The 27717-nt window shown below is 44.1% G+C and overlaps 1 protein-coding gene and 1 non-coding gene across 3 annotated transcripts in view; both read left to right on the top strand.

Moving 5' to 3' along the window:
* The window catches only part of LOC124612952 (atrial natriuretic peptide receptor 1-like), a 1199832-nt gene that overhangs the window by 495608 nt on the left and 676507 nt on the right, over positions 1 to 27717 (top strand). The gene's annotated exons all lie outside the window — the stretch shown is intronic.
* Positions 11192 to 11266, top strand: Trnat-ugu. Its single transcript has one exon. It is a non-coding gene; the product is annotated as a tRNA-Thr (tRNA).

Genomic DNA, 27717 nt, shown 5'->3' with positions numbered 1-27717 from the left:
TTATTATTAACGTCCGTGTTCATCAGGTACATTTTAGTGATTTAGTGATGTAAGATAAAGTATGGGTTGTGACTAACCTGTGATGGTTCAATATATATCGCTGGTGTGATTGTCGATTGTTTCATGTTTATTTACTCTGTCGTTATCTCGAAAATATTCGTAATTAATTCTGTTTCTTGAGTCTCTGTTTTGTTGAAGTATAATAATGAGTAAAAGTAAAGTTATTAGAAATCCTCTGAAGGCTTTTAAGAAAAGCAGAAATGTTGGAAAGCCAAAGGTATGTGTTATTACTGTAAACAATAAAGACGATAACCAAGTGAGTGAACCTAACCGCTCAAGTACACCTGCCCATAGCAGTCAAAGTGGGAAAGAAAATACTTCACAGAAGAAGCTTGGTTCAATGAGTGAAAACTATGAATGTTTTATGGGCGAATCGGATGTGAATGAAATATTTGATATGTCGGTTCTCAAAGGAATTTTTTCAAACTGTGTAAGATGTATTCATTGTAGTGAAGTTGGTCTGGAACTCTCCATAATAAAGCACGTAGGACTTGCTAGTGAAATACAACTGAAACGTGATAAGTGTTCATACATGACCACCTTTTGGAACAGTGTTGCAGTAACTGCAACTGAAGAAAATGGTAGCAAAATCTACCAACACAACAACGAGCGATGCTTGCTTTAGACAAGGAACGCCTTTGGGCTGCAGACAGGGCTGTAAAGAGTCTAGAAATACAAGCAAGAGTAAAAAGGAGGAGGAACAAGAGGAAGCTGGAGGAGGAGTTTGCAGAGGATGAAGATAATCCATCCTATGGACCTGGAATGCACTAAAAAGTTAATCCAATCTTTGTCGCTCGATTCCCGAAACTTTTATTTTCTCATACTAATTACATGTTTTCTAAGGATCTTCCAAACATATTTGTTTCAAACTTTCAGTAAATGTTACACAGTACCTTCTGCATAATTTAACACAGCCTTTTTCCAAAAAACTGTATATTTTTGAATATATAAGTAAAAAATTGCAAAAAAATGTTGCGAATTTCCATTACAATTGAAAAAAAACATCTTTAATAACTGAACTAAAATTTTGTAAAATCCCTGTGTTAAGTTGTAGCCCATATTCCAATAAATAATCTGTAAAAAGTTCAACTTCCTACCTCAAATACTTTGTGAGGAAAGATGTAATTTATAACCGTTATTTTAACATTGCAAGTATAGGGCGTTCCGGAGCCCCTTAACTAATCCGCGCTTCCAGACGCATCTCACATCAGCATCTGCCAGTTTTCACAGTAGAGCGAGAGATGAAGGAGCGGGGTAGAGAGACTTGCAGTGACGGAGTGCGCCACGAAGCGCTCTGCCTACAGTGGATCAGATCAGGTGGCGCTGAACTTTCCGTGGCGCCGGGCGGCGGTCAGCTTCCGCCCCCGGCGGAGTGTTGACCGACGGCGGCCTCCGGGACGCTGGAGACGCGGAGCGTCTGGAGACGGGCCTAAGTGTGACGAGTGGCCGGCGGCGAGTGCCGTTCCGTGTTCTGGCGGCGCCTGCTCGAGGACCGTCCCTGCGGCTTTATCTCGGCTGGTACGCCCTCCAGAGCGCCTGCGGCGAAAAGGGAAATGGGCGCTCGCCGAGCGCCGGTGTACGTGCGGACAGCTCCCTGTAGCAGCGCCCGTCCTTCAGAGACAGAAGGTGCTTCGCCACCTCGCGAACTGTTTGCGTGGCTCGTTACCGCAAAATCGCGAAACAGTGTCTCTCGAGTCACTTTGCATAACATACTGCCGCGTAGATCTCCATTTCCAACTACATTACATTGGTCTGTCCAAGTTTGTAAGGCCGCGCGGGATTAACCGAGCGGTGTAAGGCGCTACAGTCACGTACTGTGTGGCTGGTCCCGGCGGAGGTTCGAGTCCTCTCTCGGGCATGGATGTGTATGTTTGTCCTTAGGATAATTTGGGTTAAGTAGTGTGTAAGCGTAGGGACTAATGACCTTAGCAGTTAAGTCCCATAAGATATCACACACATTTGAACATTTTGAAGTTTGTAAGTTCAAAATGGTTCTGAGCACTATGGGACTTCTAAGGTCATTAGTCCCCTAGAACTTAGAACTAATTAAACCTAACTAACCTAAGGACATCACACACATCCATGCCCGAGGCAGGATTCGAACCCGCGACCGTAGCGGGACCAACGAAGACTGAAGAGAATCGTTCAAGGTCACAGTTGTGCAACCCTTCCCCAAATTGCTGCAGATTTCAATGCTCAGCCAACAAGTGTCAACGTGCTAACTATTCAACGAAACACCTTCGATATGAGCTTTCGGAGCCGAAGGTTCACTCATGTACCCTTGATGACTGCACGACACAAAGCTTTACGCCTCGCCTGGACACGTCAACACAGAAATTGGATTGTTGACGACTTGAAACTTGTTTCCTGGTCGGATGGGTCACATTTGAACTTGTATCGAGCGGATGGACGTGTACAGACATGGAGACAACATCACGAATCAATGGACCCTGCATGTCAGCAGGGGACTTTTCAAGCTGGTGGAGGCTCTGTAATGCAGTTGGAATGATATGGCACCCAGGATCGTGTAGACACGCCTCTGACAGGTGACACGTATGTAAGCATCCTGTCTGATCACCTGCACCCATTCATTTCTATTGTGCATTCCGACGGACTTCGGCAATTGTAGAAGGACAATGCGACACCCAACATGTCCAGAATTGTTACAGAGTGGCTCCAGGAACACTCTTCTGAGTTTAAACACTTCCACTGGCCACCAAACTCCCCAACATGAACATTATTTATCATTTCTAGGATGCCGTGCAACATGCTGTTCAGAAGAGACCTCCACTTATCGTACTCGTACGGATTTATGGACAGGCCTGCAGGAGTCATGGTGTCAGTTCCCTGCAACACTACTTCAGACATTGTTCGAGTCCATGCCACGTCGTGTTGCGGCACTTCTTCGTTCTAGCGGGGCCCTACACAATATTAGGGAGGCGTACCAGTTTCTTTGGCTCTTCGGTGTATATAATAGTTGGGGTGACCTGAAGGGTAATTGAACTCTCCCTTATTAAATATTTTTTTTTCATTATGATTTACATTTTAAGATCATAAGATTAAGTTACCTTAGGGATATGAGCTTAATTATTTTCGAGACCTCGTATCGGCAAATCTGACTGCGACCTCGATGTTGCATTAAGAGAAGTTTTTGGTGCGGCAGCCCAATAATTACGTCTGTGCGACCTTTAAAATCTTACACGATCCTAATCTCAGACCGGCGTGAGCCAGGTCGGTGTGTATACTAAAGACGTCCTCCGACGAGACGTGTAAACGAACGTGGACGAGAAACTGGAGACGTCACGGCGTGAAATTCCATGTTCCACTACATTGTGGCGCGTGAAATAATGAATCTGGCATATTAGGTTATTACTGATGGAGAGGATTGTGGTCTGCCACTCATGAACAGCATTCTAGCGTATGTTTTCCAACAGGATAACACTAATTCGTATGCCGCTGTTGTAACCCAACGTGTTGTCCTTTTTTCTTGCTGTTTTAACAGTGTGCCTCGCAGTGCACTCATAATTTAGTCTGGGCGCTAATGACCACTGTAGGTCTGCGCCCTAAAAAAAAAATAAAAATAAAAATGTTCTACAGACTGACGTCGCGTTACCTTGCCCTGCTCGATTACCAAATCAGTCTCCAGTCGAACAGATATGGGACAGAAGCGGACAACTCGAGCGTCATTCACAAAGAGCACTAACCGTGCCTGTATCGACCAAGTGCAGCATCCCACCTGCTTACATACACCATGCACGCCCGTTCGTATGCTTGCATTCAACATTCTGGCTGTTACGCCGGTTATTGATGTACCAGCGTTTCGCATTTGCAATGCCTTATCTTATGGTTACATTAACCTGTAATCTTCCCATGTTACCAACTCAAATATGTTATCTAGACAAATGTATTCGCGAGATGTTATTACTCTGCATATTTCTTGGTTGCTATTTTTTTTTTTTTTTGTCAGTGTATAAATCAAGATTCCGAAAACACAATAGCACAGCAACCGCTCACCTACCTTCTCGACGTGAGGCTTCACTCCAGCGCCCCCTGCATCATTCAACCTCGTGTTCCAACGAGAGTTAATGATTACGTTAATGATTTCGCAACGGGATTGGATCAGTAAGTGCGTCTAAGCACTGTGTCGTAGAACACTGCCCTGTCGACGGACACCCGCTTCTCCGTACGGGGAAATTTTGGAGTTGCATGCATCCATTACGTAGTTATCTCAGCCATCAATCTCTTTACCAAGAACAAACTGTTTCTTCTCTTTTGAGCAGGTCCACTTTGACGTCATTACGCTTAGTGATAACGCTCTTGCCCACCCGTCAAGAGAAGTTTTTGGGCGGCCCCTGAAACCAAATGTGGGTCATCCCTGTCGTAGTCTGCAACACACTGGTGTACGCCTCAGATCCAGAAGCAAAAAGTGTTAAAAATTACTTAAAACTGGATGTAAAACGTTGAATATGGTACAATTAATGAAGTATGGTTCGAGTGTGGCGCCGGCCCAACATAGCCATGGCCCCAAATTGTCAACAAGGTACTGTGCAAGGTGGTGGTGGTCGCGTAATGGTGTAGGCTGTGTTTACGTGGAATGGACTGTGGCCTCCAACCCAACTGAACTGTTCGTTGACCGGAAGCGGATATGTTCGGTTACGTAGAGACCATTTGGAGCCGTTCACGGCCTTCATGTTCCCAAACAATGATGGGACTCTTATGGGGGAAAAAGCTCCGTGTTACTGGGCGAGAGTTGATCGTGATTGGTTGGAAGAACATTCTGCAAAATTCGAGTGGATGACTGGGCACCCAGATTGTCCGACATGAATCCCATAGAACATTTATGGGAAGTAATCTAGATGCCAGTTCGTGCAAACAATCCTGCGTCTTTACATGTACATTTTGCACAGAAAGTTGGTTACAATTATCAATTTTTGAATTTTTTCCCCTTTTTTATAGTGTGAAATTTGTTTCTTGGCAACAGGTACCCGGTAGCTTTTGATGAGTGAGGTTTCTCGTATCAGCATATGTGATATAAAAGACCGACATTTTTACGCCGCGAACAGACCATAGACTTTAATGTGTTCCTTAAATTTCAAGTTGATGCGTTGGCCCGTTCCTGAGAAAAAGGTTTTGAATAGACAGACAGACATACCGAAAGCAAAATGATTCCATAAGGGCTCAGTTTTTAGCGAGCGAGGTACGGATCCTTAAAAATAATGAAATTTTTCCTGACGTAAAAATAAGGTTTAAATGATGATTGGCTGAACGTAGCTTCTGCGATTTAAATGAAGTCCGCCGGTTATAAACTCTTGAAATTCAATCTAACCTTTATTGTTATTTACGACAAACACTGTTGAAGACTGGTCATTGAAGTCCACCATGCGGTTAAGTGAACTGAAACTACTTGGAGCACCCACTATATTTGCTGGACAACAAACTGTATAATTAAAACGCTAACACAACAATATGCAAATCTGTAAGGCACAGAATGTATCGAGCCTAAGTGTTGACCGGCGTTGAAATCAATAATTTCGCATTAGGTAACTGAGCTACAGTTAGGCACAGAGCAAATAATTACAAGTCCTATCTGGTTTAACTCGCGGTAAATAAAAATTCCAATGAACTAGTCGCAGAATAAAAGCAGTGTACTGACCACTGCAGTTTTTTCTAAGTCCGACCTAAATCTGTCTAAGTATTTCGGCCGTCACCTCGGAAAGAATTGTAAACCCTAAAGCGAGCGGTTATATCAGCACCCAAACCAACGCAGATCGTTTCTCTACAACTCTGTCCGGAATAGGGCGAAAGAGGGAAGATTTCGCGGCCTTATTTAAAAGTGGCAGCCCCTTCCCTCGAAATTCGAAATATTCTTTCTTTCTTTCGCTTGTGCCTCTGTCCTGCAGGTACGCAGGGCATCATGGTTAATCGGATTTGGCAATGTTAGATTAAGGGGTGGCCGGATGCCCTTCCTGCCGCAACCCCGTACCCTCCAGGACGGAATTTGGGTACCCCAACTATCTGCGACTAGTGTAATCCATGGAGTAATGCGAAAGTGTTCAGATGTCTACGAGCCATGTAACTGAGGCGGGACGTGGGGACCAGCCCGGTATTCACCTAGGGGGATGTGGAAAACCGCCTAAAAACCACATCCAGGCTGTCCGGCACACTGACCGTCGTTAATGTCTTAGAGCAATAACGAATGTTATATAACAACTCTTTATACAGTACGTCTATTTCAAATCTGGAAACGCTGTTAGATGCGCTAAAAGTATGAATTACTCTATAGTTATGTGTGGGACATCTTTCTTAAAGAAACTGGCCTGTTCTCTCCAGTGCTACAATCAGATTTTATGTAACTCTAGACATTTTTATACTATTGTCGAAACTAAACTAAGTAAGGTAATAAACGAATAATCAAAAATAACAATTAATGAATTAGATCGTACAAACTAAACGTTGTTGGTGATGCAAATATACCATACTTCTGCCAACACATATTGTGTTACTGGTAGTGCAACTGTCTTGGTTCATAAAATATGCTGATTTTAATCAAATGTTAAGTTAAAGCCAGCCGCGGTGGTCTAGCGGTTCTGGCGCTGCAGTCCGGAACCGCGGGACTGCTACGGTCGCAGGTTCGAATACTGCCTCGGGCATGGATGTGTGTGATGCCCTTAGGTTTAAGTAGTTCTAAGTTCTAGGGGACTTATGACCTAAGATGTTGAGTCCCATAGTGCTCAGAGCCATTTTTTTTGTTGAGTTAAAATGTTTCTCACAGTTTAATTATTTAAATAATAGGAAATTGAAATAGCTCGGTTGACGAGTCCGTGCGACTCCCCCCGTCGGAGGTTCGAGTCCTCCCTCCGGCCTTGATGTGTGTGTCGTCCATCCATAGCGTAAGTTAGTTTAAGTTAGATTAAGTAGTGTGTGGGCTTAGGGACCGATGACCTTAGCAGTTTGGTCCCATAAGACCTCACCAGAAATTTCCAAAAATTTCAAAAATGGTTCAAATGGCTCTAAGCACTATGGGACTTAACATCTGAGGTCATCAGTCCCCTAGAACTTAGAACTACTTAAATCTAACTAACCTAAGGACATCACACATATCCATGCCCGAGGCAGGTTTCGAACCTGCGACCATAGCAGCAGCGCGGTTCCGAACTGAAGCGCCTAGAACCGCTCCGCCACAGCGGCCGGTCCTAAAATTTCAGTTGACGAATATCGACGAGCACTACTGCTTGACAGGTTGATCTCCTTGGAGCAAAAGCTTTGCAAATGTTATTAAATATTTACTAAATATCCGTTAAAACATGTTTCTTGTTGCTGTAACTTCTTTCACATAGCGTCTCCATTGCATATATTCACATCCACAGCTCCTCCATTTCTGCTCTTTAATATGGTGTGTCGTGCTTTACTGTAATGACAAGAAGTGGCGCCGCTCTTACGCAGATGTGTGCAAAGCCGGTAATCTCTTTATGGCTGCGGCCGGGCGGACATGAAAACCCAAACTGGTAGCGTACAGAGTTACACGTGGTGCCAGCCACGCTGCTATTTCCTTGTCTATAACGATCTCGTCGTCGAAGGCACATTGAATTCCATTATCGCTTCACTTTCTTATAGACCACACGTTGAATCTAAGACTTCTTGTGGGGTCAAATATTCCACAACCAATAGATTTCAGGCCAAAATAGAATTAAATATTCATGGAAACCCTAAAAGTCAAATGATTTCGGATTACACGTATAGCCAATATTCTTCCAACAGCTTTACATGTAGAAAATGGCTTTTGCTCCACTTCGGTTAAGTCGAGACCCCTAACACAAAACCCGCATCTCGTGGTCGTGCGGTAGCGTTCTCGCTTCCCACGCCCGGGTTCCCGGGTTCGATTCCCGGCGGGGTCAGGGATTTTCTCTGCCTCGTGGTGGCTGGGTGTTGTGTGATGTCCTTAGGTTAGTTAGGTTTAAGTAGTTCTAAGTTCTAGGGGACTGATGACCATAGATGTTAAGTACCATAGTGCTCAGAGCCAGCCTAACACCAATATGCACATGGCCAGTGTTGAAGCACTGTGTCCTTTTTTTTTTTTTTTTTTTTTTTTTTTTTTTTTTTTTTTTTTTGAACAAGCAGAAGTTTTGCTCTCAGCAAGTCTAGCCGGCCGGGGTGAGAGCTCATGTAGGTAATGGAGTGCGCTGTTTATTAAATAACATCAGAGAAATTTTATGAAGATGTTTCACATTTCCGAAAAAGATTGTTTTTTCAAGGACACAAGATTAGGCTACTTGCCGCGACTGACTTCCCGCATTTCGTGCGGCTTTGAGATCGCTGTTGGTCTGCCTAAGATGTTTCTGTAGCATTGACGTTGGATTCACTGTCAGACATAATTTTGCCGTTGTCAGAATTTTGTAGATATAGGGAGAGGTACGGGGAGGACGGAGTAAGAGGGTAGCATATTTGGAGCTACACTTGTGCAGGGGAAAATCAAAAGGTGAACGAGTAGTCATCTCTTAAGTTTCTACCAATGTAATATTATTATCTTCACACGGTTTATCTTTTCACGATTTTTAAAATTTTCGTGACATGTCGCAGATTGAAAGATATGTCCCACACACGTAGTAGTTACGGTCTGATAAACTGGGCTCAGCAGTTCTCTTGAGGAAAAGTTTCCTTTTCTGTGCCTTTCGTCTTCTTGTGCCTCCATTACCTTGGCCAAACCGGTGCTCAGTCTGTATGAGGCCGTGCTGGAAACAAATGCCTCCAAACGTTTATGCGAAAACTCTAAAAACTTTGTAAATAAAATAAACTTTATAAACATTCTACACCTTCTTCATGTCTACATATTTATTTCTCAACATAAAAACACTGGCGCCGACCACACTTCTCCCATCGAGACACTACTTTGTTGATACCGTCACTATAAAATGTTTGACATTGTTGAGGGAAGCACAACCTCGTCTCTCCTTTATCACTATGAAAGAGAAATCCTCGAAAGTGTTCTTTAAGTTCTGGAAACAGATGAAAATCGGATCTGAGTTCTACAACGCACTTTGAGGTTAGCACTATAGTTTCCTTCATGACGAGCACGAACTTCTCAGCGTCACACATAACTACGAGGTGCATTCAAGTTCTAAGGCCTCCGATTTTTTTTCTCTGGACTGGCAAGAGATAGAAACATGCGCATTGTTTTAAAATGAGGCCGCGTTCATTGTCAATACGTCCCAGAGATGGCAGCACTGTACGGCTGATGGAATTTTACCGCCAGCGGCGAGAATGAGAACTGTTTTAAATACTTAAAATGGCGACGTTTTCCTTACTTGAACAGCATGCAATCGTTCGTTTTCTGAATTTGCGTGGTGTGAAACCAATTGAAATTCATCGACAGTTGAAGGAGACATGTGGTGATGGAGTTATGGATGTGTCGAAAGTGCGTTCGTGGGTACGACAGTTTAATGAAGGCAGAACATCGTGGGACAACAAACCGAAACAACCTCGGGCTCGCACAAGCCGGTCTGACGACATGATCGAGAGAGTGGAGAGAATTATTTTGGGGGATCGCCGACTGACTGTTGAACAGATCGCCTCCAGAGTTGGCATTTCTGTAGGTTCTGTGCACACAATCCTGCATGACGACCTGAAGATGCGAAAAGTGTCATCGAGGTGGGTGCCACGAATACTGACGGACGACCACATGGCTGCCCGTGTGGCATGTTGCCAAGCAATGTTGACGCGCAACGACAGCATGAATGGAACTTTCTTTTCGTCGGTTGTGACAATGGATGAGACGTGGATGCCATTTTTCAATCCAGAAACAAAGCGCCAGTCAGCTCAATGGAAGCACACAGATTCACCGCCACCAAAAAAATTTCGGGTAACCGCCAGTGCTGAAAAAATGATGGTGTCCATGTTCTGGGACAGCGAGGGCGTAATCCTTACCCATTGCGTTCCAAAGGGCACTACGGTAACAGGTGCATCCTACGAAAATGTTTTGAAGAACAAATTCCTTCCTGCACTGCAACAAAAACGTCCGGGAAGGGCTGTACGTGTGCTGTTTCACCAAGACAACGCACCCGCACACCGAGCTAACGTTACGCAACAGTTTCTTCGTGATAACAACTTTGAAGTGATTCCTCATGCTCCCTGCTCACCTGACCTGGCTCCTAGTGACTTTTGGCTTTTTCCAACAATGAAAGACACTCTCCGTGGCCGCACATTCACCAGCCGTGCTGCTACTGCCTCAGCGATTTTCCAGTGGTCAAAACAGACACCTAAAGAAGCCTTCGCCGCTGCCATGGAATCATGGCGTCAGCGTTGTGAAAAATGTGTACGTCTGCAGGGCGATTACGTCGAGAAGTAAGGCCAGTTTCATCGATTTCGGGTGAGTAGCTAATTAGAAAAAAAATCGGAGGCCTTAGAACTTGAATGCACCTCGTAGTTATGTGTGACGCTGGGAAGTTCGTAATGTCGATACAGTCCTCACCGTACGCAGCTTACATTCTTCTATGGATTTCAGTTGCAGGTACGTTTTCTGGCACTAGAAACTCGATTTCAGCACTCTGTTCCTCACGCACCGATACGGTTATGTTACACGCTACCATGTAACGCGCTACAATCCGGAACTCTCTAGCAGCGGAGGGTTGTAAATTGCGTCAGCGAAGCGGAAAAGTAAACCGAGCAATAATGCATGACGTGTAATACTTGAATCTATATTGAGAACTGAATTAAAAATTCTGAGGCATTACTTTTCTGCACGCCCTCCTAATACAAATGGTTTACATCTGCTAATACCGTTAAGTTCCCCATATTTGGCATTCAGCGAAAGGAGATACTCCTTTATGCTTCTCTTGATCACTTTTGTCTCTGCTGTTTTATCATTGTCTAGAATTCCGTGTCAGTTGCTCTATAATTTCCAGTCTGCAATTTTACGTTTCCTTCCTAAGGCTAGCCGGCCATTGACCTTCTTCTTCTGTACTGGATGCACACGTATTGCCTGAGCTCTTGCGGGATTCGGTAAGATTGTCTGCCTCGTATAATGAGTGTAATGGGCAGGGACACTACGAATGTAGTGTGTGGACATTAAGTTGGGAATGTGGGTCTCACAGGGAGCGTGCAAGGGATAAATCCCTGCAGTCGTACTATTCTCTATGCCGCCGGTGGCTCCGATGGATAGAGCGTCTGCCATGTAAGCAGGAGATCCCGGGTTCGAGTCCCGGTCGGGGCACACATTTTCAGCTGCCCCTGTTGATGTATATCAACGCCTGTCGACAGCTTAGGGTCTTGGTTTAATTATCATTTCAAAGTAGTAAATGGTAGTCTTGAAAATTATCCCTCAATATCCTTATTTTGCATATCATCAAATAAAAAACAAAACATGGTGTGCACTGCTCATCATCATCATCATCATCATCATCATCGACAACAACATCTACATCTAGTAAAAACCACTGCATCCGCATTGCCTCCCATTAACAGAACACCCATTACAATTTACGTTACATAGTATAACAGTTCAGTCAGGTCACTCCGATTTTTGAGAAAGCTACAATGTATATGCAAAAATGCATGAAATTCGTCAAGACAAGCTCTAATGAAAGTGTGGGGAATATATTGAAACAAATTATATCAATAAGAATGTACTAGCAACACTAGATAAAAAATTATATTGGCCTTCTGTTTGAAACCATCACGAACTAAATTTCAATGCTGTAGAATATGGTGTCGATCTTTTACCTTCTCGAATTATGTTTGCGAAATATCTTTATCATTTTTGGGATAGATTAGATAGTTGAGAACAAAGCCATAGATAGCAAAATGTTGTGCACTTTTATAAAACCCTCACATCATTCGGATAAATTCGTTTCGTGCAGTGAATTTTTCCTGTCTAAGGGTTGAGCAATACATAAACTATCTGTTTGATATATCCCTTAACGCAAAATAAAATAGCTGTTGAGCAGAGACGTTATTTATGAAACGTACAGTTTTGTTCGTAGCGCCACCATTGAGAGAAGAGAAATAAATAAACGACAGATGCAGATGTGGTTAAAAAAATAAATTGATACTGGCAGAGGATACGTTCAGTAATGAAGCATTAATAAAAGGACATTCAATTTAAATTAAATATTTATTCAAACGGAAAGGAAATCGTTCCTTTCTCTGTGTTTAAGGCGTGATAATGAAAAGCAAATATTAAATTCAGCGCGTCGAGTTTTAAAACCACTAGAGAAGAAATGTGAAGCTGGCAGTTACTTTATTCTCGAAAAAAATTTAATGTGCTGACTGCATCTGAGAATCATACAGACGTGTTTTGGTACAGTACCTACAGTGAGGCCGGATGTAGTTCTTAATATTCTCTCTCCGGTAACAGTTTCGATAGTTTATAGTCATTCAGAATTGTAGCGAGTGACTGCATGTTCTGCTGTAAAGTCACGGGATGACTACTGTGTTTCCATCCTGCTTCTTTCAGATTTGTTTTTTCAGTAATTATAGTCAAGTACATGACATGTGGCGATCAGTACTAGTTGAACATAATATACGCTTTGCGTGTATGTCAAGAATGTGCTTAATAACAATACGTGATATTTCGGTCGGCGGTAAGTAAGATGGTTTACGAAACTATTTCGTAGGTACAAACGTTAACTAGATGACCAGTAATGTTCAGAGTAAAAGCAGCACGTCAGAAGTTATATATTTTTTCTTCTATCCTTTTGCCATTTTCTGCATTGTAACTAACAAGCTGTAGACACTGTTTACTTATAACTCAGAGTGTCAAAGATATTAAAGTCTTCTACATCTACATGGATACTCTGCAAATCGTTTTAAGTGCCTGGCAGAGGGTTCATCGAACCACCTTCACCATAATTCTCTATTATTCCAGTCTAGTACAGCTCGTGGAAGAAACGGACACCCATATCTTTCCGTGCGAGCTCTGATTTCCCTTATTGTATTACGGTGTTCGTTTCTCCCTGTGTAGGCCGGCGGCAACAAAATATTTTCGCATTCGGAAGAGAAAGTTGGTGACTGAAATTCCGTGAGAAGGTTCAAGCTCTATTTCGCGGTAATATAAAACGTGCTGCCCTTCTTTGAACTTTCTCGATGTATTCCGTCAATCCTGTCTGGTAAGGATCCCACACCATATTCTAAAAGAGGACGGACGAGGGTAGTGTGGGCAGTGTCTTTACTAGATCTGTTACATTTTATAAGAGCCCTGCGAATAAAACGCAATCTTTGTTTAGAATTCCCCGAAACATTTTCTGTGTGTTACTTCCAATTGAAGTTGTTCGTGTTTGTAATTCCTAGATAAAGAATGGTTCAAATGGCTCTGAGCACTATGGGACTTAACATCTATGGTCATCAGTCCCCTAGAACTCAGAGCTACTTAAACCTAACTAACCTAAGGACAGCACACAACACCCAGCCATCACGAGGCAGAGAAAATCCCTGACGCCGCCGGGAATCGAACCCGGGAACCCGGGCGTGGGAAGCGAGAACGCTACCGCACGACCACGAGATGCGGGCAATTCCTAGATATTTGTTGATGTTTAGCAGCAGTAGATTAGTTAGAACTGCCAGAAAAGACCACAGATATCAGGGGCAGCTAGTTTCTCAAACCATGTCTTGTGTAGCGAATAAAAGAGCTACATGACAAGGTATAACACGATCAATCTGATAACACCAGGCTTCTTCCACCACAGAAAGGTATCACAGCTACTAACCGCCTCAAATATCAGCTTCCGTTATCGCAGACAACCAAAACAGTAGATAACTTTGACCCAAGAGTGAAATTGAGGATGATCAGGGTATATCCTGGCATATGAATCAAAAGTATGTATAGGGTTATTACAAATGATTGAAGCGATTTCACAGCACTACAATAACTTTATTATTTGAGATATTTTCACAATGCTTTGCACGCACATACAAAAACTCAAAAAGTTTTTTTAGGCATTCACAAATGTTCGATATGTGCCCCTTTACTGATTCGGCAGACATCAAGCCGATAATCAAGTTCCTCCCACACTCGGTGCAGCATGTCCCCATCAATGAGTTCGAAAGCATCGTTGATGCGAGCTCGCAGTTCTGGCACGTTTCTTGGTAGAGGAGGTTTAAACGCTGAATCTTTCACATAACCCCACAGAAAGAAATCGCATGGGGTTAAGTCGGGAGAGCGTGGAGGCCATGACATGAATTGCTGATCATGGTCTCCACCACGACCGATCCATCGGTTTTCCAATCTCCTGTTTAAGAAATGCCGAACATCATGATGGAAGTGCGGTGGAGCACCATCCTGTTGAAAGATGAAGTCGGCGCTGTCGGCCTCCAGTTGTGGCATGAGCCAATTTTCCAGCATGTCCAGATACACGTGTCCTGTAACGTTTTTTTTGCAGAAGAAAAAGGGGCCGTAAACTTTAAACCATGAGATTGCACAAAACACATTAACTTCTGGTGAATTGCGAATTTGCTTCACGAATGCGTGAGGATTCTCTACCGCCTAGATTCGCACATTGTGTCTGTTCGTTTCACCATTAAGAAAAAAGGTTGCTTCATCACTGAAAACAAGTTTCGCACTGAACGCATCCTCTTCCATGAGCTGTTGCAACCGCGCCGAAAATTCAAAGCATTTGACTTTGTCATCGGGTGTCAGGGCTTGTAGCAATTGTAAACGGTAAGGCTTCTGCTTTAGCCTTTTTCGTAAGATTTTCCAAACCGTCGGCTGTGGTACGTTTAACTCCCTGCTTGATTTATTCGTCGACTTCCGCGGGCTACGCGTGAAACTTGCCCGCACGCGTTCAACCGTTTCTTCGCTCACTGCAGGCCGCCCCGTTGATTTCCCCTTACAGAGGCATCCAGAAGCTTTAAACTGCGCATACCATCGCCGAATGGAGTTAGCAGTTGGTGGATCTTTGTTGAACTTCGTCCTGAAGTGTCGTTGCACTGTTATGACTGACTGATGTGAGTGCATTTCAAGCACGACATACGCTTTCTCAGCTCCTGTCGCCATTTGTCTCACTGCGCTCTCGAGCGCTCTGGCGGCAGAAACCTGAAGTGCGGCTTCAACCGAACAAAACTTCATGAGTTTTTCTGCGTATCTGTAGTGTGTCGTGACCATATGTCAATGAATGGAGCTACAGTGAATTTATGAAATCGCTTCAGTCATTTGAAATAGCTCTGTATTTAATACAACTTGTCAAATGGAAGGCTTACACTATACTAGGAAAGTATGGGTGGTGCTCTTTCAAATGTCAGCTATATGAAGATATTGTCTATGTGAAACATGTACGGGAATAGGTGGAATCCTTATTCAATTGCGACGTATGACGAGTGAGTTGGAACCAAACTAACTTAGACTGAATACAAACTTTATTGTCATACTTAATACAAAAAATTATTTCAGGTGTGCAAAACCAAAGGAATTTCCTTTCATTACTATTCTTTAACTGATACACATTATGTTTCGTGGAACATATGTATACTTTTATTATCCCGAATGACTTAAAAATACAATATATACGTTATATACACGGCGATTGTAATTAAAGTTAAACTTTCAAACCGCTGTAAAAATGACACCACTGGTCGGAATAACATCATGTGAGCTGTACCCGTTACATTGGCGTCTTCTGTTGTCGTCGGGAATACCTGTAGTGCTATCTTGCGGTGGCTGACTGAACGAATGCAATGAAACTCATATTTACTGAGACATGTGGGTGACTTTTTGGTCGTACTGATATTAAAATTTAGTTTCCTACGTCAACACCAGCATTCTGAAAATCATTTATAAGAGAGCGTAACTTGAAAATGCATTTCTATTGTACTGTGCATTGTTTTCCTTGCTATAATAACAACTTAACGACGAATAAAGTGCTAGAAACAGTTAGACAGATAAGCGCGCAGTTTTCGTTTTAGACGTCTAGGAAGTTGTTTTGGGACAACTGGCGGGAGCCTCTGACGTCAAACTAGATGAAAGAAGAAGGCGGGGCTGCTTAATTAAAACTGGCGGATGGAGGCGTGCTTTTCGGTCGGACTTTCTTCGGTTTCAACGCCGGAACGGAAGTACACAGTGCTAATCTCGTTATACAATTTGAGGTGCTTAAATCGCAGCTCCTAATATTTCGTGTCGGTTCAACGCACATGACGAGATATTTGCCAAGTGGCAGTACGCAAACGAACTTTTTTTAAAGCGTTAATAAACTAAACGTTTTGTTTAAAGTAAAATTATGAACAGTGTTCAAAATGGCTCTGAGCACTATGGGACTCAACTGCTGTGGTCATAAGTCCCCTAGAACTTAGAACTACTTAAACCTAACTAACCTAAGGACATCACACACATCCATGCCCGAGGCAGGATTCGAACCTGCGACCGTAGCGGTCGTGCGGTTCCAGACTGTAGCGCCTTTAACCGCTCGGCCACTCCGGCCGGCTGAACAGTGTTAAGAACGATATTGTAAATTTACACAAATGAGAATATAATTGGGATTCACTTCTGCAGTGTGCAAAATCTCATTTATGCAAGCAGTGGCATCCGGAGGCTCTTATATCAATCGATTTGCAATGGGAACACTGACCAAAATATGCAAACACCGCGAGAAATGCATGCATGACCATACAGTGAAGAGCCAAAGAATCTCGTATACCTGCCTAATATCATGTAGGGCCCTGGCGAGCACGCATAAGTGACGCAACGCAACGTGGCATGGACTCGACTAATGTCTGAAGCAGTGCTGGAGGCAACTGACACCATGAATCCTGCAGGGCTGTCCATAAATCCGTAAGAGCACGAGGGGGAAGAGATTTCTTCTGAACAACACGTTGCAAGGCATCCCAGACATGCTCAATAATGTTCATGTTTGAGAAGTTTCGTGACCAGCGGATGTGTTCAAACTCAGAAGAGTGTTCCTGGAACCACTCTGTAGCAATTCTGGACGTATGGGGTGTCGAACTGTCCTGCTGGAACTGCCAAAGTCCGTCTGAATGCACAATGGACAGGTGATCAAACAGGATGCTTAAGTACGTGTCACCTGTCGGAGTCGTGTCTAGACGTATCAGGGCCCATATCACTCCAACTGCAACCACCCCACACCATTGCAGAGCCTGCACCAGCTTGCACAGCCGCTGCTGGCATGCAGGGCCTCTGGATTGATGTGGTTGTCTCCATAACGGTAAACGTCCATCCGCTCGATACAATCTGAAACGAGACTCTTCGGACTAGGCAACATGTTTCCTGCCACCAACATTCCAATGTCGGTGTTGACGGGTCCAGGCGAGGCGTAAAATTTGTATCGTGCAGCCACCAAGGGTATATGAGTGCGCCTTCGGCTCCGAAAGTCCATATCGATGATGTTTCGTCAAATGGTTCGTACACTGATAGCTGCTGATGGCCTAGAATTGATATCTGTAGCAATTCGCGGAAGGGTTGCACTTCTGTCACGTTGAACGATTACCTTGAGTCGTCGTTGGTCCCGTTCTTGCTGGATCTTTTTCTGGCCGTAGCGCAGTCGGAGATTTGATGTTTTACCGGATTCCTGATAATCACTGTAGACTCGTGAAATGGTCATACGGGAAAATCCCCACTTCCTCGCTACCACAGAGATGCTGTGTCCCATCGCCCGAGCGGGGACTATAATACCACGTTCAAAGTCACTGAAATGTTGATAACCTGCCACTGTAGCAGCAGTAACCGATGTAACAACTGCACCAGACACTTGTTGTCTTATATAGACATCGCCGAGTGCAACGCCATATTCCGCCTGTTTACATAACACTGTATTTGAATACGCTTGCCTTTCTTTGACGTTTAAGTGTAGGTAGAGATAATAGCTAAACTGGAAAGCCGCACTGTCGTAGTTGAGCAGGAACGGCGCTTTCGCAGTGTCCTCAGTACCTTGCAAGTGTGCGTCGTGGCTGCAACGGTGTTGTTGTACTTAGTTGTGAGTGCATTATGCCGTAGTTAAGTGATTTCGAGCGTGGGCGGATTGCTGGTGCGCCTATGGCGGGTGCTTCTTTAACCAAGAGAGACGAATTGTTTAGTGTCTGAAGAGGTGCCGTATCAAAGATTTATACCGCATACGGGGAAAACAGAAAAACATGATCCGCTAAAATGCAAGGCGCACGAAAGTGTGTGTTCAGTGAGAGTGACGGACGATCGTTGAAGAGGGCGACAGCTGCAAAAATCACTGCTGAACTGAGCGTCGCACCCGCAAGCCCTGTCAGCACCAAAACAACGTGAGCGCAGATCTTTAAGCGCCGATCTGCACGACGTGCTGGAATTCCAACCATTCATCAGTGATGCAAATGTCCCTAGAGGGAAAAAGTGATACCGAGGCCATACAACGTGGACTGTGAGGGAGTGGAAGAAAGTTGTTAGGTCGGCTGAGTCTTGTATCTCTCAGGCCAAATATACTGGCTCGGAGCACTATGGGACTTAACTTCTGAGGTCATCAGTCCCCTAGAACTTAGAACTACTTAAACCTAACTAACCTAAGGACATCACACACATCCATACCCGAGGCAGGATCCGAACCTGCGACCGCAGCAGTCGCGCGGCTCCAGACTGTAGCGCCTAGAGCCGCTCGGCCACTCCGGCCGGCCAAAATATTCTTTCCAGGATTAAAGAATGGTGGTGATTTGGGGCAGGATATTGCATGGGCTGCATGGATACTCTGTTGGCTGGTTGCTTCATTTGGGCGAGGGGCCACACAGCGATGTCACCGGTCCCACCAGATTGTTGAAGGACAGGGAAGTAAGTCGACCGTGCCCTTTCAATGCAACCACCCGGCAGTTGCCTGAAGCTGTATAGGGAAATCACGAAAAATCTAAAGTAGGATAGCCAGACGGGGGGTTTGATCGCTTTGTCCACGACTGGCTTTGTGAGCACGAGGACGAACTGTCGCACTTCCCGTGGCCAGGAGAGTCACCGTATCTCAATACTGAGTCTCAGTGGTCTACTTAAGAGAGAAGGGTGCGTGATAGCTATCCACCTCCATCATCGTTACCTGAACTTCCGACTATTTTGTAGGAAGAATGGTGTTCGGCTCCCTTGAAAATCATGTAAGACCTGTATTTATCCATTGCGAGGCCACTGGAACGTGTTTGAAATACCAACAGTGTTCCTACTTCGTATTTGGTTTGGTACTTTGTTGTGGTTTTGGTGTTTCTGTACCTTTGCCCATCTCCTGTACGATACAACTTCCTATTAATATTTATTGGGGGAGTAAGATAAGAATGTAAATATTTGTGCGACAAGTGTGTATGAAAGCACAATGAACAAAATAGTAGTCGTCCACATAGGAGAGCACAGTAGCCACTGCGGATCACTTCAGATGGTGTACAGTTGCTTTCAGGTGATCCCGTGACCGTCAATCATAGCAGTGAAATGATGTACCGGGTGATCAAAATGTCAGTAAAAATTTGAAAACTTAATAAACCACAGAATAATGTAGATAGAGAAATAAAAAATTGACACACATGCTTGGAAGGACGTGGGGTTTTATTAGAACAAAAAAAAGACAAAGTTCACAAAATGTCCGACAGATGGCGCTGGACAGCAAAACTGCGACCGTGACGGGTGAGAGGTACGCCGATGTTAGAGAATCGCATCATCCACAGCCTGGCTGATAAACACTTGCTGCAACGTACGATGTTTATGCAGGATGGCGCTCCACCCCACGTTGCTAGACGCGTGAAAGATCTCTTGCTCAGATCGTGTGCTCAGCCGCCACTTTCGTCATGCTTGGCCTCCCAGGTCCCCAGACCTCAGTCCGTGCGATTATTGGCTTTGGGGTTACCTGAAGTCGCAAGTGTATCGTCATCGACCGACATCTCTAGGGATGCTGAAAGGCAGCATCCGACCCCAATGCCTCACCATAACTCCGGACATGCTTTACAGTGCTGTTCACAACATTATCCCTCGAATGCAGATATTGTTAAGGAATGATGGTGGACATATTGAGCATCTCCTGTAAAGAACATCATCCTTGCTTTGTCTTACTTCGTTATGCTAATTATTGCTATTCGATTAGATGAAGCGCCATCTGTCGGACATTTTTTGAACGTTTGTATTTTTTGTGGTTCTAATAAAACCCCATGTCATTCCAAGCATGTATGTCAATTTGTACCGCTCTCACTACATTATTCCGTGATTTATTGAGTTTTCAAATTTGTACTAACTTTTTCAAGCATGTATGTCAATTTGTACCTGTCTCTCTACATCATTCCGTGATTTATTGAGTTTTCAAATTTGTACTGACTTTTTGATCACCCGGTATATGTAAACGTTGGATATGTGGAATCTCAGCAGTGAGATGTGGATACCTCGATCGTGAGAGAAAGGCAGAAAGGAACTATCATGTACAGTTACGTCCATGAACACACAGTATACGGAGTTGTCTGATTTGTTAATGTAGCAATGCGCACAGTGCAACGTGTCTATAAGGGATGGGATACCAAACGTACCATGTCTCAAAGAGTAATAACAGTGGTAGTAAAAAGATGCTGACAGGCAAAGATCAATGTGGAGTTTCACATCTTGCCAGCAACAGTACCGAGCGAGGTGGCGCAGTGGTTAGCACACTGGACTCGCATTCGGGAGGACGACGGTTCAATCCCGCGTCCAGCCATCCTGATTTAGGTTTTCCGTGATTTCCCTAAATCGCTCCAGGCAAATGTCGGGATGGTTCCTTTCAAAGGGCACGGCCGACTTCCTTCCCCGTCCATCCCTAATCCGATGAGACCGATGACCTCGCTGTCTGGTCTCCTCCCCCAAAACCAACCAACCACCCAGCAACAGTCGGTTTCATATCCACCAGGAATTGCTGCTGTCAGTGAGTACAAGTCAGTTTCAGTCATTTTGTACAAAAAGATTGCGAAGGGAACTGCATGCAGTGGATGGAGTAGGGTACCTCGCAAAACTCACAGCTTACAGTGTCACATAAGGCAGCATGTCTTCAAGAGACCAAACAATACAAAAACCGGAGGCGTGAAGTGTGGCCCAAAGTGTTGCGATTTTGCCTCTTTTCGAAGATTCTAGTCCTAGAGCGCCGACGGCCCAATGGGGTGTTTAAACTGCAGCATACGATTCTGTGTTGTTCGACGAATCATGACGTCAGCCCGCTGATGCAGTTTACCACTGTAAGCGAGTGGGTGGAGATGGGTTGTGGGGACGCTGTGCAGCGCCAGTTATATAGCTTGTAATTCTAAATGCTTTACTATGGCGCCCGACCATAGCTGAGTACAGGAAGCGGCGGCTTGGCAACAGCATTGAGCAGCCTCCTGCATATTGTTGCTCCGCAGTTGTGACAGAGGGCAACATCAGCCGGACAGTGACCTGTGAAGCAACTGTTTCCATTAGTCGCTCTGACCGAGCGATTCTAGGTGATTAATTCCGGAAACGAGCTGCTGCTACGGTCGCAGGTTCGAATCCTGCCTCGGTCATGGATGTGTATGATGTCAAGTTAATTAGGTTTAGGTAGTTATAAGTCTAGGGGACTGATGACCTCAGATGTTAAGTTCCATACTGCTTGGAGCCATCTGAATTTTTGAAGCTTCCATTAGTATCGACTCCAGCTCGGGGAGGCCAGAGCTAACTGGTAACAGCTTGCGTCGTGACATGGATTGCACACCCCGCACTGACCAGAAGCAGCAGGCAGATGACGTAATGGCAGTTGCACTGCCGCCGAGTCGGTGGCCGGCGAGCTGCTTCCCAGCTGCAGCCCTCTGTGATGTCAGCTCCAGGTCTTGCTGTCACAGGGCAGACTCTCCTACTCGGAGTCGAACTGTAGTCCACGAACAGCACTGAAGACGGTGGCCAAGTGACACAGTCCCATGGCGATAGAGCTGCAGTACTAACAGAAATGACAGTAATGTAAATTGCTAGGTATTTTTACACTTCCAAGCTGCCTGTTTGGGCTTTGCTATGCCTTGTGGCACTTGTACTAAACATTTCGGCAGCGTAAACGCCGGTGCGAAAAGGCTTATGGCGTATACCTCTCGCATATTGCTATGTCAGCTATTTTTGCACCATTCCAGGCCAGCTTGCTTCGCAACGGTATGAAGTCAGTATTATTTTCTGTAAAGCGTAAGACCATTAATTGCCTGTGGCAAGTGCTGCTGCAATTCAGTTCACTTCCAGCTTGGCTCATTTGTGACTAACTACGGTCAGTGCGCTAAGCAACAAGCGTAAACAAAGATTAAGACACAAATTAATTACAGACATCGGCTGCAAGTGAGCACTGATTTAAATTAATGGGGAAATTCGAAAACTTGCGCCTTGCTGGGATTCAAACCCAGGTCTCCTGATTACTAGGCAGATACACTAACCACTGCACTATCCAGACACAGTGGTCATTGCAGCTGCACAGACTATCTTAGCACGCCTCCCATCAGATTCAAATTAAATTCTCGATTCCCGTAAGAGTTCGGGCCTGGAGTGTATCCACTCTGAAGAGATAACCGGCCATCCTTTGTTCTTTCAGAAATGTCTGAAAGAACAGGCACTAATATATATATATATATATATATATATATATATATATATATATATATATATATATATATAAGCCAGGATTTTTATTTCATTGTTCTTCATGAGCAAGTGTTGCTGTTTCTTTTCTTTAAAGTGAGCATACAACAGAAAGACAATAGCCATGTTGACAGGGCTGCTCCCATCCATTCCTCGCTTGACACCCTATCAGGACGCGACTGGCCCACGAAATCATCCGATTTCAATCTAATGAAACATTTCTGGGAGTTCTTAGAACAGATGGTGATATGTAGCAACCAACATTTTAGTTATTTGTTAACTATGTGGGGTATAGTGGTCAATGAGTGGCTTCAGCTGAACGTGTCAGACGTAAAGCATCTTGTGCATTCGCTTGCACCCCAAATGTCTGACGCTGCCAAGGTTAGAGACTGTGCTGGATAGTAGTAGCGTAATGTCTACTGAGGGTAACAGATATTGTTTTCGATGGTATCCCAGAAATGTTGCAACAAACTTTGAGGCGAGCATGTCTTGAGGAAAAAATTGAGGACAGCAACTTGTATCCAGAAATTTCATCCAACAACACTACAGAGCATCACATCTATAGAACACAAGGTCTGTCTACACAGGAGATATCTCCACCCCAGCGGTCTCTGAATAACAACTCTCAATAAGAAAAAAAAGCATTACAGCACTCTCCGCCTGTGGTCTGTCAATGCAGTGTGTCACATTTGCTGCTGAAGGGGTGGCCTACTGGCAGGCGCAAGGGCCTGTAACTTCAACCCTCTATAGCATCGTTGGGTGGCAGTTCTGGACACGGGTTTCTGTCATCCATTTGTTTCTCAAGACACCCTCTGCAACGCCTCAAAGTTTATCAAAAATGGTTCAAATGGCTCTGAGCACTATGGGGCTTAACATCTATGGTCATCAGTCCCCTACAACTTAGAACTACTTAAACCTAACTAACCTAAGGGCATCACACAACATCCAGTCATCACGAGGCAGAGGAAATCCCTGACCCCACCAGGAATCGAACCCGGGAACCCGGGCGTGGGAAGCGAGAATGCTACCGCACGACCATGGTTCAAATGGTTCAAATGGCTCTGAGCACTATGGGACTTAACATCTATGGTCATCAGTCCCCTAGAACTTAGAACAACTTAAACCTAACTAACCTAAGGACATCACACAACACCCAGCCATCACGAGGCAGAGAAAACCCCTGACCCCGCCGGGAATCGAACCCGGGAACCCGGGCGTGGGAAGCGAGAACGCTACCGCACGACCACGAGATGCGGGCGCACGACCATGAGCTGTGGACCAAAGTTTATCACTACATTTCTGAGACACCCAGTATTATTTCTAAAGCAAAAATCATTTCATCTCCCTAACACACATTTTTGGTGAACTATCTTGTGCAAGTTTCATATATTTTGAAAATAAAATATGTTATGATCCAGTGAAAAAGCCCATCAGGACCCTGTTGAATTGCTTTGATATTAGATTATGTAGCATGCTAATGATGGAACAACCTGCTACAATATGCCTATGGAAGCCAAAGGTTAGTGTTTTGCAGCAGATAGAAGAACAGAAACAAAGTAAGAAAAAATTAAAGGAGTCGCGAAGATATCCTAGTATACAGCTCACGTTTGTTTTAGAGATGGCACTCTCTTGCCTTCTATTGCCTGAAAGCCAGAGTACACTGCCATTCATGTAGAGACCTACAGGTAACATGGTACCGAAGCTACAGGGGTCTCCTGAAGATAAAACTCGACTTGCAATTACCAGAAAAATACTACTGGTACCGGGAGGAATCAATGATCGAACCCAGAACTTACTTTGAAAGTGTTGTTAATAAAAATTCTCTATTTAAACTAGACTGAACTGCATGTGGCTGCTTTAGTTTTTAAAAAAACTTGCATCTGACTGCGTATTTAACTGAACTGAACTTTATCTGACTGCATGAAAATATTGCTGGAAAATTAACACTCAAGATACACATCTGACTGCATGAAAGTTTAGTGGCAAAAATAAATGAAAGTCACCAACCTGCATGTGACTGCGTCTCTGGACTTAGCTCGTGCACTCCTTCCCGTTTAGCCGATAATAAAACATATATTCAACTCAGCCGTAGTGCAGTGGCATAAAATTGTCATTCTAGATAACTTTACTCATTTTGGCCCTGTTTGTTACTTAATAAAAATTCTGTCCTGATCTGAATAATTTGCCAACTGTGCAATGGGATATAGATTATTTTACTCTGATAAATGAAATTATTAGCTTTACTCATGGGAACTTTACTTTAATGGACCTTTTGGTTCAATGCAAGCACAGGATGCGGAGAACGACATAAGGTGTGAGATGAAACTCTAATTTTATCTAAAAAATATTTATTGTTCAAACTTTTAAGGCACATATGAAAAACTAAAAAAAACTTCTATGGCATGGATTTACGAGAAAGTTTCACAAAACGCTTATTGCATCAACAATGGGATTTCTATCTAGCTTTTAGACATTATTTAACCAAAGAAAACCTATTTTATTAATTATTCTTTCTGGTTTCCCCAGGTATGTGCCGAGTTTCGCTTAATATATAGCTTACGATGTGCGTAGAGCCAATTCTTACTTTGATGCTGTCACGACTCGGCTGCCTCCTGCAGGCATCTAGCTCCGACTCGAAACACGTCAGCTGTCTCTGCGCATCTCCTCACCACTACTCAAACTTTTACCGCGTGCACCTAGCTCTGTTAGCTGTCAAAGATCTTACTACTCGAAGATGTACTACTATCGACATTTTTCACTGGCTCTATCCTGATCGAATCTCAGCACATACCTTTCAACTTTGTATCTCTTCTGCCACACAATGATATGGACTCTGTTGTCTAGTCGCCATGGTTGTTGGCTGCTGGCGTGGGACTCAGAGTTTCTATTATCAAAGAGCAGTTCACATTATTCGTCGGTGAGGACTGGACTGGCACCCACTCATCCACGAGAGGAAAACTTCAAAACAGGGACGGTAACATAGAACCGAAAGAACTTACCCTTGCTGGAAGCCAACATTTTACTGAACCATCACCAGGCGCCACGACATACGCAATGGACTGCAAACAGTAATATCTGAATTAAAAGGCGATTTCACATGTAAATTTCTGTCTGCCGGCTGACAGACGCCCGTGCCTCTGGCTGCCTAGGCCCGCAGCCACCTGCGGCTGCAGAGCCAGCTATTTCCGTCGCCGCAGTCTGCGGACGTGAGATAAGGCCGTGGGTACTCTCAGCGTCCGCCAGCGCTGCGCGCCGCAGATACGAAGCGGGAATTTTAATTTTTCATTGCCCTTTTTACGACGGGGTTTCCGCTGGGCCAGGCGCTGACGTCCGCGTCGCACGCCCCTTCGCTGGTTCAGCTTCACACCCACTGCCGCTGGCGATCATCATCATCATCATCATCATCATCATTTAAGACTGATTATGCCTTTCAGCGTTCAGTCTGGAGCATAGCCCCCCTTATAAAATTCCTCCATGATCCCCTATTCAGTGCTAACATTGGTGCCTCTTCTGATGTTAAACCTATTACTTCAAAATCATTCTTAACCGAATCCAGGTACCTTCTCCTTGGTCTGCCCCGACTCCTCCTACCCTCTACTGCTGAGCCCATGAGTCTCTTGGGTAACCTTGCTTCTCCCATGCGTGTAACTTGACCCCACCATCTAAGCCTGTTCGCCCTGACTGCTACATCTATAGAGTTCATTCCCAGTTTTTCTTTGATTTCCTCATTCTGGACACCCTCCTGCCATTGTTCCCATCTACTAGTACCTGCAATCATCCTAGCTACTTTCATATCCGTAACCTCAACCTTGTTGATAAGGTAACCTGAATCCACCCAGCTTTCGCTCCCATACAACAAAGTTGGTCGAAAGATTGAACGGTGCACACATAACTTAGTCTTGGTACTGACTTCCTTCTTGCAGAAGAGAGTAGATCGTAGCTGAGCTTTGCTACACCTCGCTTCCAGTTCTTTCACTATGTTGTCATCCTGTGAGAATATGCATCCTAAGTACTTGAAACCGTCCACCTGTTCTAACTTTGTTCCTCCTATTTGGCACTCAACCGATTTATATTTCTTCTTTCCCACTGACATTACTTTCGTTTTGGAGATGCTAATCTTGATACCATAGTCCTTAAATTTCTGATCTAGCTCTGAAATATTAATTTGCAAACTTTCAATCGAATCTGCCATCACAACTAAGTCATCCGCATATGCGAGACTGCTTATTTTGTGTTCACATATCTTAATCTCACCCAGCCAGTCTATTGTTTTCAACATATGATCCATAGATAACATGAACAACAGTGGAGACAGGTTGCAGCCTTGTCGTACCCCAGAAACTACTCTAAACCATGAACTCAATTTACCGTCAACTCTAACTGCTGCCTGACTATCCATGTAAAGACCTTTAATTGCTTGCAAAAGTTTGCCTCCTATTCCATAATCACGTAGATCAGACAATAACTTCCTCCTAGTAACCCGGTCGTATGCCTTTTCTAGATCCATAAAGCATAGATACAATTCCCTGTTCCACTCATAACACTTCTCCATTATTTGCCGTAAGCTTAAGATCTGGTCCTGACAATCTCTAAGAGGCCTAAACCCACACAGATTTTCATCCAATTGGTCCTCAACTAATACTCACACTTTCCTTTCAACAGTACCTGAGAAGATTTTAGCCACAACGCTGATTAAGGAGATACCTCTGTAGTTGTTACAATCTTTTCTGTTGCCGTGTTTAAAGATTGGTGTGATTAATGCTTTTGTCCAGTCTGATGGAACCTGTCTCGACTCCCAGGTCATTTCAATTATCCTGTGTAGCCATTTAAGACCTGACATTCCACTGTATTTGATGAGTTCCGACTTAATTTCATCCACTCCAGCTGCCCCCGCTGGCGAGCTCCCTAAAAATGCTTACGGCCCCTCCGTGTGGACAGAGGTATGTTCACTGCGTCTCCAGCTCCCCTCGCAGATAACGACCACCACCAGACATGTTGATCTTAAATCGAGACTGTTGTTAAATCTCTGTTCCAAGGGCCTTTTCTTTTTTTTTTTTTTTTTTTTTTTTTTTTGCAGCTATGAGTTATTGTCATTAAGTTCGTAAACCTATACGTATTATACACTGAAGAGCCAAAGAAACTGGTACACCTTCCTAATA

This window comes from Schistocerca americana, chromosome 4 (genome assembly GCF_021461395.2).
Source record: "Schistocerca americana isolate TAMUIC-IGC-003095 chromosome 4, iqSchAmer2.1, whole genome shotgun sequence".
Taxonomy (NCBI): Eukaryota; Metazoa; Arthropoda; class Insecta; order Orthoptera; family Acrididae; genus Schistocerca; species Schistocerca americana.
Note: the sequence above shows the minus strand (reverse complement) of the source record. Positions and strands in the feature narration are given on the sequence as shown.